This window comes from Bactrocera oleae, chromosome 4 (assembly GCF_042242935.1).
Source record: "Bactrocera oleae isolate idBacOlea1 chromosome 4, idBacOlea1, whole genome shotgun sequence".
Lineage (NCBI taxonomy): Eukaryota > Metazoa > Arthropoda > Insecta > Diptera > Tephritidae > Bactrocera > Bactrocera oleae.
The window spans coordinates 67,006,260-67,026,891 of NC_091538.1; the positions used below are offsets into that span (position 1 = coordinate 67,006,260).

At 30.7% G+C, this 20,632-nt stretch overlaps 1 protein-coding gene across 5 annotated transcripts in view; it reads left to right on the plus strand.

Moving 5' to 3' along the window:
* The window catches only part of ITP (ion transport peptide), an 81,914-nt gene that overhangs the window by 29,105 nt on the left and 32,177 nt on the right, over positions 1-20,632 (plus strand). The window contains exons 1-2 of one of the 5 annotated variants that reach the window (XR_004977943.2): positions 2,957-3,275; positions 9,673-10,212. The exons of the other annotated variants lie outside the window; for them this stretch is intronic. The gene's annotated coding sequence lies outside the window, so the exon portion shown is untranslated. Of the gene's footprint in view, positions 1-2,956; positions 3,276-9,672; positions 10,213-20,632 lie in introns of those variants that run through there. 5 annotated transcript variants of the gene reach the window in all.

Below are 20,632 nucleotides of genomic sequence, written 5' to 3' on the forward strand. Positions count from 1 at the left end.
TAATGTATCTTGTTGTGTTTTTTATTGTTTTTGTTTATGTTTACATGCCTGCCTGTTGGTTGATTGTGTAATCTGTGTTTATTTTCACAAAATTCCCGATACGCATCATCGCCCACCGTTGTGGCGAACGTGTACACGATCATTGAGCATTTACTGTTGAATGGGTTTTTGTTAAACAACAACAAACGGCATAAATTGTTGCTTCGAATGCAATGCAGCCGAAAGTTCATGGCAACATTACGATATCGAAAAATGCACGAGACATAATTACAATGCAAAATAATAGCTATGCGCGTGAATGTATTCATGAAATGGGTGATCATACATACATAAGTACTTATATATGTACATATGCACATACATATGTATGTTTGCATACGAAGATAATGTACTATATTTAGTTAACAATGATAAACCTGATACCTTTAAAAACATATAAATAATTTTTATGCAAATTTAATGTTTTTGCAAAGTCGGATTTCGAGCCGCACATTTCGGGATCCCGAAAATGTACAAATATATTTAGTTAACAAAAATAAATTGCTTCTAAAAACAAAACAAGAATTCATAATTTTTTTGCAATTTTTACATCTTTTTAATTTCGTGATTTCGCGTGGAAAATTATCATATTTAAGTATGAGAGATAAATAAAAAAAATTGTTTAGCCTTTCCTCGACTAAAATATTCACCGAGATAAAGTTAAGATGGACTTGTAATTGTAATTTATAACTGTGAAGTTTAGCTCTCGTAGAAATACTGTTTTTAGTTTTCCATATAAACCCACTTGGGAATGTCACGCGAAGACCATCGACCTAACTTGCCGATATTCCAGCAGTATTACTAAGCGTTTTTCTAGTTTTAATATACTTGTAAGGTAAACAATATCTCTAATTTAAAAAATTTTAAATGCAACTAAATATTGTATAAAGTAGATTTCCGTACACTTCGCTCGCTGAATACATAGTCCGGCAATTAACTAAGTGCAAAAAGTTTCCTTTGCCGCATAGCAAAGGCTTGGGGAAACTCCAAACATCAATTAAGATCATATTAGTCATAAGCCATACATACATACATACATTCAACATAAACATTTAGTACACACCTATTTGAATGCATGTGGTTTGCTTTGTGGCCAATATATGTGTGTATGTATTTCGAACTGGAGTGAACGTTTTCCAATTCGATGTTGATGGAATGGCATGCAACAAGTGGTCATAACGCTGCAAACTCATGCACAAGCACACATAAGTGTATAACAAAATTCTCTTGAAAATGCCTCTGCTCCATTGACTGCCTGTAAAATGAAAATCGGTAGAGAGAGCATGTAAAAAAGGGGGCACAAAAAGAGCGCTTCAGATCGTACAAGAGAGCGAGAGCGTTTTTTTTTATAAACATCGAAAAGAAGTCAACCTTTTTTATCACCGATTGCTGAAGCAGATAAGCTGAGCTAAAGAGAATTGCATTTTGTCGCTTTGTCGCGTCGCATATGTGATGTTGCCGAGTACAACAAAAGAGTACTTGCGATATTTGTGATACTCTCACGGTGTTTGCATGCATGAAGCTATATGTATATGAAAGTGTGTCAAGTGTGTGGTTGTGACTCTTTGGTGTTTGGTAAAACCCATGAAATACATTCATACCTATATGCACGTATGTACGCATGTGTGTATTTTCAGAAGTTTTTGAGAATTGCCTTAATTGTTGGTGTTTAAATCCATTTTAATTGAAAACAGTCAATTACCCAGAAGTATTATGGCTCAGTGTTGACTTTCAACGTTTAAAGTGTAAAAGATTTATCCTAAGTGAACGGAATTGTTTATCAAATACGAAGAAAATGACAAGTAAATGCAAATTGTTTTGAAAAATTGGTATGTTTCGGAAAAATGTAGCACACTTTTAGGCGTTAAGCATTTGTTTCTGATTTTTATATGTTTGAGTGAGTACGAGAGATAAATCAGTCGATGTAATATTTTCGTTAGAAAACTCTAATAAGCTTTATTAGCAAAAGAAAAGCATATCCAAACTTCGAGTGGCTGTAACGTTGACGAAGAATAGAGGTATTTTTGCCAACTTCAATAATCTTGGTGTGATCGAGAAAACTTATACAGGTTTAACTGTATAAGCTATCGATCAGACAATTCAGGTAGAAAGCTACTTCGACATAACCCAAAATACTGCTTGAAAACAATATAGGAGTTTCTATTCGATTTTAGATAATTTTTCACATTTTGCCAATAAAGACTTCAACTTAACGAATTTTTTTTTGACGCAAAATATCTAATATTAAGGTATACCTTTTTTGTAACCCCTGATGGATGATGGATAATAGTTCCAATTATAATGGAAATAATTGACTTCTGCTCTTATGCAAAATAGCTTTGACCTCTCAATCTACTTTTTGGTCTGTATGTATTATTAGATATCTAGTAATCTTATTTATCCCAAAGAGAAACCAATTTTCTCTAGCCTTTGCGAGTACAAATTTCTTGCTGGGCATTTTACATATATATCAACTATTACTTACTCACACACACACGCATAGCCGCGCATGTAAACGTTAGTATCTATGCGAGCCATGCATTTCAAGAGATGATTTCTACTCACGAAAATTTTGGTTACCAAAGAGAATTCCACCACAAGATTGGATACCACTATTGATAATTGAGCGAGTTAGTATGTACGCATGTATGGACATACAAACGCACGTGGGCATGTATGACTGTATGTGTGTAGTTGTTGCCACTCTGCATAAATATATGTGCTGAGCAAAGCAAATGCGATTTGTGCGAGTATCTCTATCTATGGGACAGTAGTGGGAACTTCTACGAGCCAGTTGCGCGAGTAGATATGCTTGCTGCTTTGCTGCCTTTTGCGCTCAGACCAGGCGGCAGCCTCTATGACTTTGCTGCTTGACTGCTTGGCCGCTTACTGTGCTTGGCATTGCTTGCATGCATTGGTAGCGGTTTAAAATACAATGTCTGACGCCGCATTTGCTTTAGTCCTTAAATAAGAAGCAACAAGTTAACATCAGCTCAAATTCATTTGACTTCGCGAGAGATACAAATTCAATAAATAACAACAGCAACAAGTTTCTTGTTTCTTAGATAATCAAACGCAGTTTTACAATAAAAAAGCAACAAAATATTAATAAAAAAAAAGTCAAGCAAAGCGAAAAGTGTCAGTGTGCAATACACGAAAGAAATTAAATAAATAATTAGAAATAAATGAGCTAGTGCAAGAATACAAAAAGTTAAAAAAGTAACTAATTGAAAGATGTAAGCAAAAGCAAGATATTTTTATTCAATCTTTTTTTGCAAACGATTGCAAATTTGCGACACAACAACAGTTTGCATTGAAAAACAACAAAGAAAAAAAAATTATTTTTATTTAAATAAATATATGTGCATCGAAATGCAAAGTCATAAATAAACAAAAGCTTATACAATATAAATAAATTATCCAGTAATATTAAAATTATTTAAAAAAGTTACAAATTCACAAAAAATATACGTTTATGCGCGCCTAAGCGACGTACCAGTTTGATTGCAATTCGTTTTCTTGGCTCTGTAAACGCTTTTGAGCGCACAACGCTTTGGTCGTGTTAGCGTCGGCGTTTGTTGTGACGACGGCATTTTGCGGTTTCGAGGTGGCCATTAGGCGAACGGACAATTAGCCAATAAATATTGGCAACAACAAATGAAAAGAGACGACATAAGAGCAACAACTTTTAATAATTGTATCTAAAAAATTAAATAATAAATATAAAAAAATAATAAAAATAAATTAATAAAATATAATAAAAAATTTAGAAAGTTATACAGAAATTAAAAAAATATAAAAAATTTAAAAACAATAATATATATAAAGTAAAAAATATAAAGCAATACAAAATATATATACTTTTTAATATTAATTAGAAATAATGTTCATTTAATACAAAAGACGTAAATTTCTTGATAACAAATAAAAAAAATTATAAAAAACAAAACATATATAAAAAGTTAAATAAATATATATATATATTAAAAAATTAATGTTATAGACTAAAAAATAAATGAGTTCAAAAATATTGAGGAATATTTAATGAAAAAATTCTTAAAAAAAAAGAATGTTAAAAATATTTGATTCTAATTAAAATTAAATAATTACAATAAAAGCATTACAGAATAAATTATAAAAAAAACTGTTCTTCAAACAAAAAAGTTAAAAACATTTGCTTCTAAGGAAAAAATAAATTGTTTTCTAATAAAAAAAAAACTTTTCTTCACTAAAAAAAATTTTATATAAGGAAAGAATGGGTTTAAAAATTTTTTTTCCAAATATTATAGTTTTTGAGGCAACATTACTAAAAAAACATTATTTCATTTAATCAAATAGCATATTCCAAAAATAAATTTTTAACCATAAGCAATATATCTTCATTCTTCGTAAAATTAGCCTAATCACACTTGAAAACCATATTCAACATAGGTATGTGCATCCAGCAGCAACAACAAGCCAGCGCACTATGAATCGCCCAATACCCCCCTTACGCTAACAATAATGGGCAAAAGCAACAATTTTTCCGCCAAAGATATAAATTGCAAGTGTTAATTACGCACGTGCAGCGCGCAACTATTGCTGTCAGCAAGTTGTTGTTTTGCCTGTGTTTTTTGGTTTTATTTTCTGTTCTTGGACAGAAAGCAGGCGTCCCATGGCAAGTCTCATAAAGAGATGTAGTTTATTTAATTGAAAAATTTTCATTTTCATTGCTATTTGGCGTGTCAGCCTGCAGACCAACAAAAATAACTGCAAATGTTCACATACACGCACACAAACTAACATATTGACATATGTAGTTATTGACAATATTTGAGAAGTGAGAAATTTTTAATTTCGAATTAGCATTCGTTTAACTTGCATTTGCAATGGAAAAATACTAAAATGATCACTGTTTGTCATTTTGTTTTAAGGCTCATTTGGTTGCCCATCAGCTTGTGCTGTGTGTGTTGCTCTTCAGCCGGTATTGACTTTTAGTAAGATAAGTTACTGTTAATACAGTTTAAAAATGCAGATTTTTGCGCTTACATATTTTAATGTTTAAAAGAAAGAACTAAGGCAGTTTGATAATATGTGCTCTCATTATGCGTTCCATTCGTTCTCATTATACCATAAGTTTCTTGAAAAAAAAAAAATTTTGTTTTCTAAGGCAGTGTCTAAATCAATTAAATTTAGTTTAATTTGTTTATATAGGTCTTACCATAAACTTTTTTTTAAACAAAATAATGTTTTTATTATACAGTGGAAAATACATTTCTGGCAGAACTAGATTCGATAGTGGTGCTCTAGGCAGGACTAGTTAGATTTCTTGTGAATTTCAAAATTCGTTTTTTTCCTACATATATATCGAATGTACATGTATTTGGGAATATTTTCCGAAAATTTTAAGTTGATCCGCTAAATAGTCTCGGAGATATGAGCGTATTTGTAACAAATTTTTAATTTAGTGTAATCGACTCCTAAAACTTGAAACGCGTTTTTCTCGAAACGATGTTTTCAAACGGAAACCGAAACGGCTAGAGCGATCGACTTGAAGAAATTTCTGAGATATATTTGTCAGGTAATGATCGAAAGAATAAGATTTTTCATAACAATTTCGATTTTTTAAGTCACTTTAAAGTGTTAAGACGTTTTTTGGGAAGCCACCATTTTTTGACTGGTCCTGTGAGCATTACATGCATTCATATATAAAAATAATAAAGTCTTTTGTATTTTGGATTTGAGATAATCAGCAGAAAAATCTTTCTCGCCACCCGACAACTTTTTTCGGACGTCCTCCTGGAGATCGGCTGCGGAATCAAGGGAATATAAAAAAACTCGGGGCAGAATATTGTACACATATGACTTGAAAAATGATTTGCCAAATATTTAGATGCCTCTCATAGATATATGCATACATACACATATATAGTTATATATATCACATCAACTATCTAAAGACCGACTTCAACAAAAGCGATTGCGCTAGCAATAAAGCCACCCACAATCGCACAAAATCAACAAGTTAAACCGTTATTTGCTTAGTTATTATTAAGTCAATGAGTCACTGACATAGCGCACCTCGATGCTCATTGTTTGCTTTCACAATACTCTATGTTTAATGATCTTATCACAGTTTCATATCTCCCAACAATCTCTCCAATGGCATCCCTTTTACTCACACTCCGTTTTGTTTGCTCATTAGTGTGTTTGCTTTCTTTCTATGGTTCTCTTCATTGCCACAATTCTCCTAGACAATAGTGATTTTTACGTTTTTTTTCGCTCTTTTTCATGTTTTACTGCATTTCTGCTTGTATTGTCCTGTTCTATTGTTGCCACTGTTGTCAAGTGGTTTTTACTACTCTTACCTGCCACTGTCGGGGTGTTGTTTGTTAGTCGAGTACTTGAACATTCTACACTTGTAGACAGACAGTAATTGCTGCGCACATATGTATATATATGTATGTGTGTTTACCTATTGGTTTCATGTGTTCAGGTGCAAGCGATTTTCGTCTTCATTATTGGTCTATCAAAAATGCCATCGCCCGCATCATTTACGCTGGCGGCAGCAATGATAACAACAACTGTCAAAGTCACAATAAATTGTTGAGACAACTTACAGCCATACATACAATTATTTCTGTGTATGTATGTCTGTAAGGGAATAATGTTGGTATGCGTGTAATTATATTGCTACTGTTAGATTTATCGGTAACAATCTGGTAAGTTGACCTTTTTTAAAATAAAACTGTTGTTTTTCATTGATTTGTGGTGAACGCACGTCCAATTATCACAAAAAATCAAGTAATTTCATGTATTTAAGATGGCATAAATATGTACATATGATGCATCCACTTGTGTTGACTGAACCAACGATATTTTGGGTTATTAAAAAATGTTTGACCAAATATCGGCTAGACTTATAGAAAATACTCTGAAATCTAGCATTGGTTTTGACATACCTAACATAAAAAACTAGCAATTACAACAGTGACAAATATATATGCATCTGATCAAATTTGACCCGGACTGACAAAACTACATTTTCACGTTTTTAATACAAAACTACGAACATAAATAGCAAATCTAGAGAAAAAAATTTTTTTTATCAATTTTGCCCGGTAAAATTTAATGAGATCCTACAAACGGTCTATTTTTCAAATCATACTCTGTTTTTAAACTGTTTCTATTCCATGTGAAGATAGTTCAAATTATGCCAACAGAGTGAAATTTCAGGTCAATTCATTGAAATGTCTGAGTTATTGAATTTTGTATGAGTAAATGACAATTTCACCTAAAGCCAATAGGCAATCTACTTATATATTCGTGGGTATAATTTCTTTGCATACATTCTAAAATGGTCAAAGATATTCATTTAATTATTGCTTACTAAAAATAAAAATAGAAATTTTAAAACTAATATTTGAAAAGGAAATTACATTTCAAAAATCTGCCCTACTTTTCGATTATTTTAAGGTCTTTTGAGATCAAATCGGTTTACTCATGCATAGCACGTGCTGTGTGGGAGCTGATATTATAAACATACGTCAACATATGTATATAATATTATGAATGAAATTTTTATATTTTTAGTGAAATTGATATGAATTGCAAAATATTTGAGATTAGAAGGTAATCGAAAATTTTAATTGGTAAAGGTAGGCAGAAGGTCAATTTAGTCAATTTGCTAATTGAGGCTGTGTGAAACGCATATTGTGTGAAATTTTTTTAAAGTGTTTAAAAAATTTTTTTGTTTTGTAAATTACTTGATATAAATACCAAAATTATGCAAATTAGTAATTGCTTGAAATTTAATAAAATATAAGGAATCAAATATTTTCAATTTATAAATCAAAATTTTATAAAAAAAATTATTAAAATTAAATTGCAATATAGTTTTAAAAACAGTCCATACTTATAGTTTAAATTCTATATTTTATAAAATGAAACATTTAAAAATAAATTGCAATATTGTTTTGATTATTAGTGCTTTTTGGCTTGTACTCTTATTTTTAGACAAGTCATTCGCGCTTCCAAATGTCCCACTTTGGTTGCAACTACAATGACTTGTGTTATGTGCCATATATGTGTTTGCATGTATATATGTACACCTATATTTGCGTGTTGTAGTCATTTGTTTGTTCGAACTCAACAGGAAATATTATTTTGCGCAAAGCAAACACTTCCGACATTTCAAATGTTCACCAAAGTGAAAATACGTTTTTACCTTTAGCGATGAAAATGCGAAAAAAATCTGCATTTACCGAGAAAGGCAATATTTGAAGACAGAGCAGATAAGAAATGTTGACGAAAGTGCGAATAATGGAAATTAAATATTAGAGGCTCTTGCAGAGTGTGAAAAAATATTAACAAAGAAATAAAGCAATAGAAAAATATGTTATGAATCAGAAGCACTTATTTAATCGCAATTGAGTGTCATTCAAGTTATTCCCAAAAATTGCGAGTTCTAAATCAATTTTTAATAACGAAAGTAGTAACTTTAGGGGTTATATCTACTTGTAAATTTCATCCGTAATAATAACATTTATTTTTTGTTTTTTAAGCAAAAAAACCTTACTCATCGACATCTTTTTTGGAGGTCCTCTTAGAATCAGCTACGGGATAAAGACAATCAAATTTTCCGAACGAATCATGGATTATTAAAGAACATTAAATTCTAAAAAAAAGAATAATCATTTTTATATATTTATTAATTAAAATGATTTTTCAAAAAAAAAAATAATAATAATCAAAAAAAACGCATTTTTTCTGATTTGGAATTGGGCAATTAAATAACATCAATTTGTCTTGCTAATGTTATAATAATTATTTTTATTAGATTTCATAATTTCTATATTTTATATTTTCACTTTAAATATACAAAAATCTAAAATATATTAAAAAGTAAAAAAAAAATGTATATAATTTTTTTATTAAAGATTAAAAGAAAATTTTTCCTCGAATTAATGAAAACTATTTTCCCCTATAATCATAACTTTTGAAATTATTTTCAAAAAATAATACAATTTTTTTTATTTTCTATGTTTTTTTCTTTTGTTTTAAAATTTTTTCCAAACTTAGAAGAAAACATTTCACACACACAAAAGCAAAAATATAAACATAAGCATGTGTAATATAACTACATATGAAACATAAAAATATAATACAGCTTTTGATTATCCTAAACACCATAACCTAAAAAAAATAATTTTACATTCATGAGTCTAATAAAAAATTAAAAAAAATCAAAAACTGAACTAAAAGCAATAGCTCTTTCTTTAGAGTCTATTGAAAGCGAAGCCTCTTGTTATCGATGAATCATTTAAATTGAAGCACGTGACAAAGTGGCGTCGGCTAGCGGAACAATAAACTTTGTTTTATAAATATTAATTGTTTTGAAAATGCAACAACAACAAAAAAATAGCAAAAATCAATAATAAGCCAAACGAAAAGGCAACGCAAAAAATTAAAAGCACACAGACTTTGCATACAAACTAAACATAGCCACATGTTCATATGTACAAATACTCATATGTATACCTATATATGTTTGTGTATATGTATGCATGTATGCATGTATACTTATGTATGTGAAGCCTATGTAAAAAATGAGCTAAATTAAACTAAATTGAGTCTTGATTCTTATTGATGCAGATTGAGCAGTATTCGTCGCAACAACAACTAAAACAATACCAACCGTCGGCAAGCGGTCATAGTATTGCTAAATTAAACAAATATTGATAAACTGATTTGTGGCAAAAGTTACTTAATAAATAAAATAAAAGTTCGCTATAACACACACACAAATATTTGCACCAAAGGCAAATAAACAGAAAAAGAGTTGGCCAAAAAAGTAGAAAACATAAATTTATTCATAAAAAAAAGAAGAAGCATAGCGGCAGAGAGAGATTTCATAAATAAATATTGCTGCTATATTCGCACCTGCTGAAAAAAATAAGAAGAAGAAGAAAAAGAAAATCATAAATTTTATTCAACAGCTTGAAAAGTGAATTCGAAACAAAAGCGAAGCGCGTTTCAGTGTACTTAAACGAACGTAGTTTGAAAGCAATTTGTACATATTTGTATAATTGTTTAGAAAAAATAAAAGTCTACAACAACAAAATAACACAATCTACTACAAACCAGCAAAAGGCATTGTACTTGAATTGAATATAAATGAAGTTCTCAATAAATGTAAGTAAATTGGAGCAAAAATTATAATTAAAAACTCAAAATTTAGTATTTATGAGATTCTAGTATATCACATAGCTTTTAAAAAAGCGCAACTGGCTCTGGAATATATCAGAGATCAGAGAGGCTGATGAAATAATAAATAATGTAGTTAAAAGTTGAGATATTTGCGTATGGAAAATAATGTTGCTAGCAATATTTTGCCAAGCTTTAAAAGCAATTTCATTAATAAGATACGAGTAATTCGGTAATATGATGTAAATCATTAAACGTGATAACATTAAACAAAATATGAAATTACTACATAGCAACATATTGGGAAACAAATTTCTTAAAAATGTTATCGATTTTTGCTAATAGTAAATGTTCCTAACAACATGTTGCCAAAGCCTTATAAGCAATTTCGGTAAAAATAGCCATTAATAGTTTAACAATTATGCTGTAAACCCTTGAATTTAAAAATGTTAAATGTTTAGCAACATGATGAAAATGTCTCATTTCATATTTAAAAATATTTGTTTAAAATACAAGACATACGTAATTAAAAATTATTTTGAATAATGATTTGAAAAAGTTGCTAGCAAAATGTTGCTTAAAATGTGGCGACTTATTTGATTGCAATGTTTTATAAAATATTCTCTAAATCATTTTATTTAAAAATATTAAACAAAATATGAAATGTTTCACTGAGAATATTTCAAAACAATTGTAAAATGCAAGATAAAAGTATAAAATGTTAAGGAAATAAACAAAAATGTTGCCAACAACTTGTTGCTGGTTTTTTAAAATGTTGCGAGATTTTTGACTGCAATGTTTTATAAAATATTGCAACATCAATGTTCGCAGTATTATTTTAAATTTTCTGAAAACAAAGAACTAGAAAAAATTGCATCAGCAGCTGATGTATGTTGCTGAAATGTTGCCAATGATTTATATAGTCTACGTTATTATTAGCAGACTGTATTGCATTATTCATCATACCACTTGTATATTGTAAGAAACATTTTAACAGAACGATTCACTGGAAAATAACTCAAATAAATCTAATAGTCTAGTAAAATTAATCAATATCGGTAAAACTGTAGACATAAATAGTCTTGCGTCCATTTTTTATTGCAGCTAAATTTACTAAAAAAATGCAGCAGAAGAATTTCACTAATGCTTCGAAGTATCTTTCCATCAGTGGAACTTAAATATAAATAGAATTCGCAAAAATTTGCCACATCTGCATTTGTAGGTATTCTATTTTTTTTTTTAGGTTTTTGGAAATTCTTGTTTATATTTAGTTTTATTTACTACGGAAATTTTTATAATTTCTAATTTGACGGGCAGCTCAAAATAAACAGTAAATTGGCTCTAAAGTTTTTGACTTTCAAATTCTTTGAAGAAGAATGTGGCGGTACTTAAGGTTGTTTAGAAGTCATTAAATGCTTGCAACAGCATGGCCCCCAAATCTTATGGAATATTCTGGGTAGAAAATGAAAAAAACTAAAAATTTGCAATATACGGATATATGTACATATGTATATGTTTGTTGGTATGTATGTTTAGTAGACTTCAATACAAATCCAGAAAGCCATTATTTACCATATAATTGTGCATATAATTTGCATATATCATTAAATACAACCATATGTTCAAATCTACATACACATATGTATATATACTGCGCCAACATTTGCGACGTAATCATAAAATTGAACAAATGAACTGTTAACGGTTTTAATGTATATGAAGCGCGCTTGTAATGGCTCATGGTGTGGGAGTATGCATATGCGACAGCCTAAAAGGCAGCCTCATAATAATTCATTTAACACTTGCATTAAGTAATTTTACAGATTCGCTTTGAACATTGTATGTTGCAAATGATGTGTGCACTGTAGGAAATAAACAATGTGTTTGAAAAGTTTGGACGAAAGTAATAATTTATTCTCGGAAGAAGTACTGCATTTTTCAAATTTGCTTGAGTGATTATTTAAAAACATCAAATTTCTGCATCTCCTGTATATGTAGTTTATATAATATATATATCAGTTTGTTTATCTGATCAAAAATCGAGTTTGGCAGGCCAAAAATTATAATTTTGGGTGAAATTCAATTTAGAATTTTGTTTATATTTTGATTTTTTTTTACCGTAGATTATTATACAGATGTGTTTTATGTTTCATTCACGGGTCGCGGAGATCGCTTGTAACTCGAAAAATATGCACTTATGCCAGTTACTTATTCGATTCACCACTCTCTCAGGATTTCAAGAAAAATGTTAGCAAAAAATATTGCAGAAATATCTTATGCTAAGCTAAGGAGTGAGCAGCAAAAAGAAAGATAGATACAGTAAGTGGGTAGACACACGATCTAACACACGATAACCTAATCTAATTTAATCTAATTAAAGATTTTTTCAATATAAACACTCCGCTGTGACATACTTTAGCTTACGCGCTACTGTATGTATGCTTGTGTACAAGAATTTTAAGCATTAACGGTATTTTCACCCACACCAGAGCCACTAACCATAGTTGGCCCTCAAGCAGTCTGACCTTGAGCGAGTTGTTAACATCTATTTGAATGCCATATTTTGACCGCCAACTGTAAATGCATGCACATTGCGCGTTTTCGGTCTGTACGTATGTATGTATGCTGTACGTATGACTTAATTGATTTTCGTAATAAATCTTGTAAGTCCATTTTTGCACTTGCCAATGGCTTGTGCGCATTTAAGTCAACGCGCTGCTGTAATTTGTAGTGAAGATTCAATGTGTATATTTATATATATGAATGTGTGTATGTAAATGCGATCAATCGAGGTGCAAAAAGTCAAATTTGAAGAAAAATAAGCTTACTAATATACACACACATACATAAATCCACTGCTAATAAAGTGATCCCAAAGCGGTATATTGTGTCTGGCAGCAATTATCGAAGCTTTTGAGATTTATCGCACAAATATGATTTTCCACTTTTCATTTATCATTTTCCATTTTCCATACACATTTCGAGCAATTGCAATTGTACGTTTGCGCTCTCGGGTTTTCGGCTTTTTGTTTGCATTTTTGTTTTTGTTTTCTTTTCGCTTTGATTTAAATTTATTATTTGTACATTTTCGATTAATTTTCGATTTGTGTTGCATATGCAGCATTTGTATTTCAATTAACCCCACTTATGCGAGTATGTCTATAATATATATATTTGTATGTCTGTATATTCGTGTTTTTGTATTGTGCAGACTTTGACTTCATTAGCCTCCATCAAGCCGGCAACATGTGCAGCCGGCAGCGGCCAACAAACATCAATCTGTACCACTTACATACAGATATATGCTCATATGTATGTGCGATAGTGTGCGTGTATATTTGTATGTGCATACTGCGAGCGATCTACCGTGTTGGCAATAAAGAGGCAAAGGTTATTACCCCGTGCCACTTAAGCATGTGGTGTCGGAAGGCAAGTGTTTGATTTACAGAGGCATCAAACAAAAACACAAAAACAGAAACAAAAGCATAAAAAGTAAATAAAACACAATACAAATCGCTTGGCAATTGACGTCGTCTGCCGGCCTCAAAAGGTTGATGTGATTTGTTTGAAAAGAGGTCACCACAATTGTAGCTAACTCTGGCTATCTCTGCTAGAAAAGCGAAGGAAAACGAGAGAAAACTATTTTCTTTCGAATATGAGTATGTAAAATTCAAAACAATATTTAAATTTGGCGCATGCAATTGGGGAAGATTTCGCCGAACTTCCAATAAGTTTTCATTGCAGTTAAACTTTTTTCCATAATTGATTTGTTAAATTACTAAGTGATTTTTTATGTAACCGAATTTGCAATGGGCTTTCATTGAAAGCTTTCACCTTGCAGCAAACCTATTTTCTATAATTTAATTTTTTTAATTACTAAGTGATTTTTGAGATGTTCGTAATAAGCTTTTGTTTTGGAGCAAAACTAACTTGTATCTATCATGATTTAATTGTGAATTGTGGTTTTTGCGACGTAACCGAATTCGTAATGAGCTTTCATCGAAAGCTTTTATTTTGTAGCAAAACTATCATTCATACTTTAATTGTAAAATTACTAAGTGATTTTTTGGAAATAACCAAATTCGCAATGAGCTTTCCTTGAAAGTTTTCACTTTGCCGAAAAACATTTTCTACAGCTTTGCTTTTATTATTGATAATATTTATTATCGCATTCTTAGCACTTTCATTGAAAGCTTTCAATTAACATATTTTTATTACATTTGTGTTTGTTTTTTATAAATAAATATTATTTCTTAGAATTTCCAAGCACTCAATCCATCTATTTCGATTAATTAATCCATAGTAAATTAAGTCTCTCATGACCAAATTCATTAATATTTGATGGCAACGCTAAAAAGGCATTACAATTAAATAGATATTTACTGATATTATAAAAATATATTGTTTCTGTACTGGCAGAGTATGATGCGCAATTGCGTCAATCTTTTATCATTGCAATGAAAAAATTTCCACAAATAATCACTGATCGATTAAGCAGGGAAATGATAAATGCTTTACATTTAATTAAATAATAGTGAGGAAGCGATTTTTTATACCTACTGCATATTTTGTAATTGGAAATTAATGCCACTTGACTTTCAAGCATTTTTTTAGTCGAAGTGTTTTAACCAGGGTGCTAATGCTAGAAGAGATAATAAAAATATATAATCAAGCCCAATAAATATATATCTTCTGAAGAATCTGTACTCCATTGACATGGAACTAAGAAGTAGGACTTTCGATTGTCAAATTTAACATCGACTTTAAATTACAGTGAAATTGAGCGAGAGACAGCTGGCTTAAGGCAGCTTAAGGACGATTATGAAGTACTACCCAAGTGATCACATGCAATGGGCATAAAAATGATAACGAAATAGTAGCTGAATACGGGTATATTTATGTGGCTTCCGCAATTTGCGGTAGGCACTTCTTGTGTGTGTGTCGTAAATAAATAAATAAATTGCCGTAATGACGCAATACCTCTATAAATAGTATGGAATTTGTCAAGTCATCGATGACATTGATTAGATAAATATTTTACTGTCTCTTTTGATTAAAAAAAGATATTTTATCATCAATTACCGTTATATGGTATATGACATAATAGACTTATTTCATAAACTCTTATCACGGGAACGTGCCAGGCAATTAGCGGAAAGCCAGAGGGTCTGACGTCACACAACGGCAATGCACTTGAACTTACCATATGGTGTTGAATTGCCAGGAACATAGCTTCCATGAGTATAAAGGGGTGTATAAGTTGAAACTTTTATTATCTCTTCTGTTGCTTATTAAAACAAGAATAAATGTTAACTTCGTTTGCCTCGAAGCTCTAATACTCTTCACGAATTAAACAGTTTTTCATACAAGGGCGTAATTTTGATCGGACAATTTGTATGGCATCCATGTGCTAAAGTGGTCCAATCTAAACAATTTTTTCGGAGATTCTAGCTTTTGCCTTGGAAAATATTCCACACCAAATTTCATGAAGACACATATACTATCAAATAAAAAATGTATATACAAAAATTTGATTTGGACTGGATAGTTCGTGTGGCAGCTATATGCTATAATGGTCCGATATCGGCGGTTTTAACAAATGAGCAGCTTGTTGGGGAGGAAAGAACTTGTGCAAAATCTCAGATCGATATCTTAAAAGATGAGGTTTAGTTCTCGTATATACAGACGGACTAACAAGTTGCAAAAAAAACACCACAACTCGCTAAATATATTGTATCTTCTTTTCAAAAAACGTAATTTTGGATTTTTGTTATAATATAAGGCTATATTCGTAATAAAAAAAAGCCTTACAAACTATATACTAAGACAACATACATAGTGGGAGCAAGCACCGCCACTCATGTTTTTGACTCCCATGTGCATAGGCTCAGTCGTAATTCACAAACAGCAACAATAAAGTTAATTTTTTTTTTAAATATAACAGCTGCTAAAGTAGTTAAATATTCGCTATTTTTATTTGTGATTTTTCTATGCTAAAAATATCAAAAGCTTTTACACAAAATACGCTGAAGTATAAATCGAAAAAGCCGCTTTGATTGGTAATATATACTGTATATATATATACATACATATACGTATATATTTACACTTTCCAACCCCGAATGGGGCATTTCAAAATAAGTATGCCATAAGTAAAACTGAACCAATTAAGTTTAGACCATTTTTGGCAAACAAGCTCCGCTAACGGTCGGCATGATTCAATATTTATAGTTATGTATTATTTAATATGTACCATTATTATTGCACGCGGCTGCTATTGCGAAATTTTATTCAAACTTTTTATGTGCAATTGTGCGCACTTTGCTACAAAAACAATGCAATAAAATCCGCAAACCGGTTTTCGCTAGTTTTTTGTTTTTTATTGCGCGCTTTTTATTTTACTATCACACATGTAAGCAATCAACCTATTTAAGCATAATTTCTCGTATTTGTTGCCAAATCAATTCATTTTTATTATCTCTCAATAAATTTTTTTTGTGCATGGAGAAATTTATGTTGCATTTAGAGTGATTGCCCATAGTAAACGTACCGATAGCGATTAATGCTAATGCCTTTTTATTTGTCACTTTGACACAACGAAATCAAAAACCATGATAATTACATCGAAATTAAAAAGTAATGGATATAAATTAAGATTTGATGAATATTCATTTAATATGAAAATGTTAATTATGATGTGAATTGGCTATAAAGGAAATCACTGTTTCACCATCTGAACAAATTGGGCCATTGCAAGCATGCGAACGTTTAAACCAATTTTTCATACACTTACTATAAGCCTAGGCTGGAATGGCTTTGCGACACAAATGCAAACAATAAATTACTTTTATTAAATATTTTTCTGGCAGGGTATTATATTGCATTGTTTATGTCTGTGGTTAGATTATTTACCTATATAAACAGCTGATATTGTAAGAAAAACCGCAAACACCTTAAAAGACCAGATTTTTTTTGAAACTGAAAATAGTATAATATGCGCCAGAATTAGGAGCAAATATATAATTATTATAGATCGAGAATGCCAGTATGAAACAAAAAAGAAAACATTATTTTAGTGCAACAAAAGTTTTTAAGCCAAATTTTTTACACAAGCACCAACTATTTTCTACAACTTCTAAAATTCACTACCATCATCGCTGTGCAACTCGCTTCACAGTGCGCTCAGCCTAAGCCGAAACGAGTTGACAACTTCCAGTAGTGTTACTGAAAAATCACATTCACATTTGCAAATTCAGCATTTATGTTAATTAAGTTTTTCGTGTGAAATTAAGTCAGCATTTATTTCTTTGAACACTTAAATCAATATTAATGACGCTCAGCCAATTAAGCTGTGCACGACATCAGCTAAATGCCTAAAATACGAGCAACACGAAATAAAACCACAAATGAATGCAACCGATTTAGGCAACAAAAAGCTGTTAAAAGCAGATGATAATCTTAATTTGGGTTTACCCCATGTAAACCACAATGAAAAGAGTCAATAAAGTACAAACATATACAGTATACATATGCCTTTATGAAACAAGTTTTAGACTTTATAAATACAAGCAGGTAAATGTATCTGTAGGTCAAATGTGACGAAAACGAAGCTTAAGCACTTGAAAGATCAGCTGATGTTGCAGCGACATCGCTCACTATATGTAGGTATATATATATACATAAATATGTAGGATATCTAGCGTATTTATAGTGCATAGTGTTTGTACAAAAATTATCTCTTATTGCGGTGCATTCCAAACTTGCGACGTCATATCTATATATCTTGCTGACTTATCGTTACCATTACTCTGCACGGCTTATCTTTTAATTTGTATATGTATGTGTGTGTATGTGCGTGTGTCTCAGCAGGAGTACGTGAGGAATTACCACTGTTTCTTTAATTTCATTTACCTTTTCCTTTTATCTACTTTTTGCTGTCTTGTGGTAAAATTGAAAGCAATTTCATAGAAATTTTATTAGTCATTATCGATATATTCGTATCGATTTTACAGTCGCTTTCTTGTAACTACCAAGCACGAAGCTATAAAGTATATCAATATTTGACTTTGCACCCAGTCATCACACCGTTTGTTGGATGACAAAAGCTATTTAAGATTATAAATACATTAATTTAAGATAACCGACGTCAATCACATAAATTATCAGCACTGATCATCACATGACAGTTACGAATCGTTCGTTGTAATAAGTTTAACATTTTACGCATAATATTCGACCCTCACTTCATTTTAGCGCTATATATAAACATATAATAATATGGAATATAATGTATTGGTATGTATAATTAAATGCTTCTAACCTATTATTGGTGTGACTTTCAGTGTTGTGACGGGTCCAACAAAATTTAGAGTCTTACCCTCAGAGCATCTAGATGACACGCTTTCATACATTACATTTAATTTATTTCACAAATTCTACTAATGTTTTAAAGTCCTCGTAGCTAAACAAGCACACAGCTCTTATTTCTAATTTTAAATACTGATAAATGTTAGCTTTATGCGTATATTTGATGAACCGTTAGCCTTTTTCAATAATAGTACAATATAATTTTATTTAGCTTATGAATCATATTTTTTTAATAATTATAAGTAGATCTGTTATTGAGTTAGTTGAATATTTATCACTTCCAATGTCTATAGAGTAGTTAGTATTGAAAACATGTTTTTACTAAAGTTTACATGTTTGTTGTAGTCAAAAAACAAAAATATTTATGTTTTATAAATAAATATTTATGTTTTATAAATAAATATTTATATATGGTATGTCTATATATTATTTTTATACATCGATCAAGATCAAGTTTTTCTATAGAAAATTTTTTTATTTTACAAGATATCTTCACATAATTTGGCATAGTTTATTATCCAAAGCAGCGCTACAATCTTCGAACATTGTTATTGTTGAGATCGGATCACTATAACATATATTATCCATACAAACTAACCGAACAATATCATGTTAAAGATCTTTTTATACACTTATGTTATGAGGAATGCCCCTGTGAGCGGTAACATTTTTTGTCTTGTTTTTTGGTTTGTGCAAACACAAATAGCAAACTCTGCCATTGCCATGTATAAGCCTCATAGATCGCGTTGTTGAACTTGTATTTATGGAAACTAATAAAAATTATAAGTTTACCTACAAAATGTTCACATAAGACTGTACTTATATGATATGCGGGTTTGTAAATATGTATATAGTATGTACACAGGTGGCAACCGCAGTCACCTCAGCTATGCATCACCATTTCCAACCAGAAGTGTTTGCTAATTTCAGCGGAACTAAATATGAATACATACATAAATATCTGCATATATACAAGTCTGCCACATACATACGTACATTCACCGGTGTGATGACTATTTTTATAAACAAAATGAAGTTCTTTGAAAATTCCAAAAATACAATCGATGCGTGTTGAGTTTGCTTTAACATACACACATTTGCAGCAATGTCATTGCTAATAAGTGAAACAAGTACAAATACACACATACAAACATACAAACATATCACATATGTGGCACAAATATGCCTGACTGCATTTGCGTTCAATGTTTTTTTTTTCATTTTCTTGCTTTCCTCTGCCATATATTTGTTAGTCCGCGCATATTTCTCGGGATCACGTGAGTCACTTCAGTTTTCCTGCATACCCATACCAATACACACATACATACGCATAACTGCACTAATAAGCATTACAAGTTCCAAAATTAAAATCCGCTGATTGAGATGTTTATTAAACAAATTTTAATGAATTTTGTCTTGCAAGTTGATATACGAATTCCAAATAGCTTAGTTTTGCACAATTTATTTATATATGTGTATACATTTGTATGTGTGTGTACCTAAAAATAATGAAATTGAATTTTCGCGCAGATTTGCTGATGAAATATTTGGTGCAAAACTAAAGGAAAAGTGGGCGTGTTGCTGAGGTAGCACATGGTTAAGTACTTACACACATATACATATACTTGTAATATACCTGTATAAGTATATATGTATTTATATGTGTGCATATGCCTTGGTTACGCTTTCGTTTTATTTTTGTGGCGATCTTCAATGAAATTTTAGCTTTCATTTCGTCTGTTTTCTAATTGTCGTGAGACGACTACATAATTATGTAAAGTTATAAATGCCATGCTTGAACGTTTATACCATACAATACATATGTGCAGACAAACATACATAAATATGTAGTTGCTTGCATATCTATGCATTGCGTTGCATTCAAACGCACTTAGGAATTTTTTAGGAGAAAGTTTTTTTGGTGTGGGTGCTAGCAGAGCGCGTATGCAACAAAACAAACAATATTTTCAAACTTTTCCAAGTTTTTTTAAAAGTCAAATGTTTTTCAAAGAAAATCGCAAAATTGTAGATAAAATTTGCC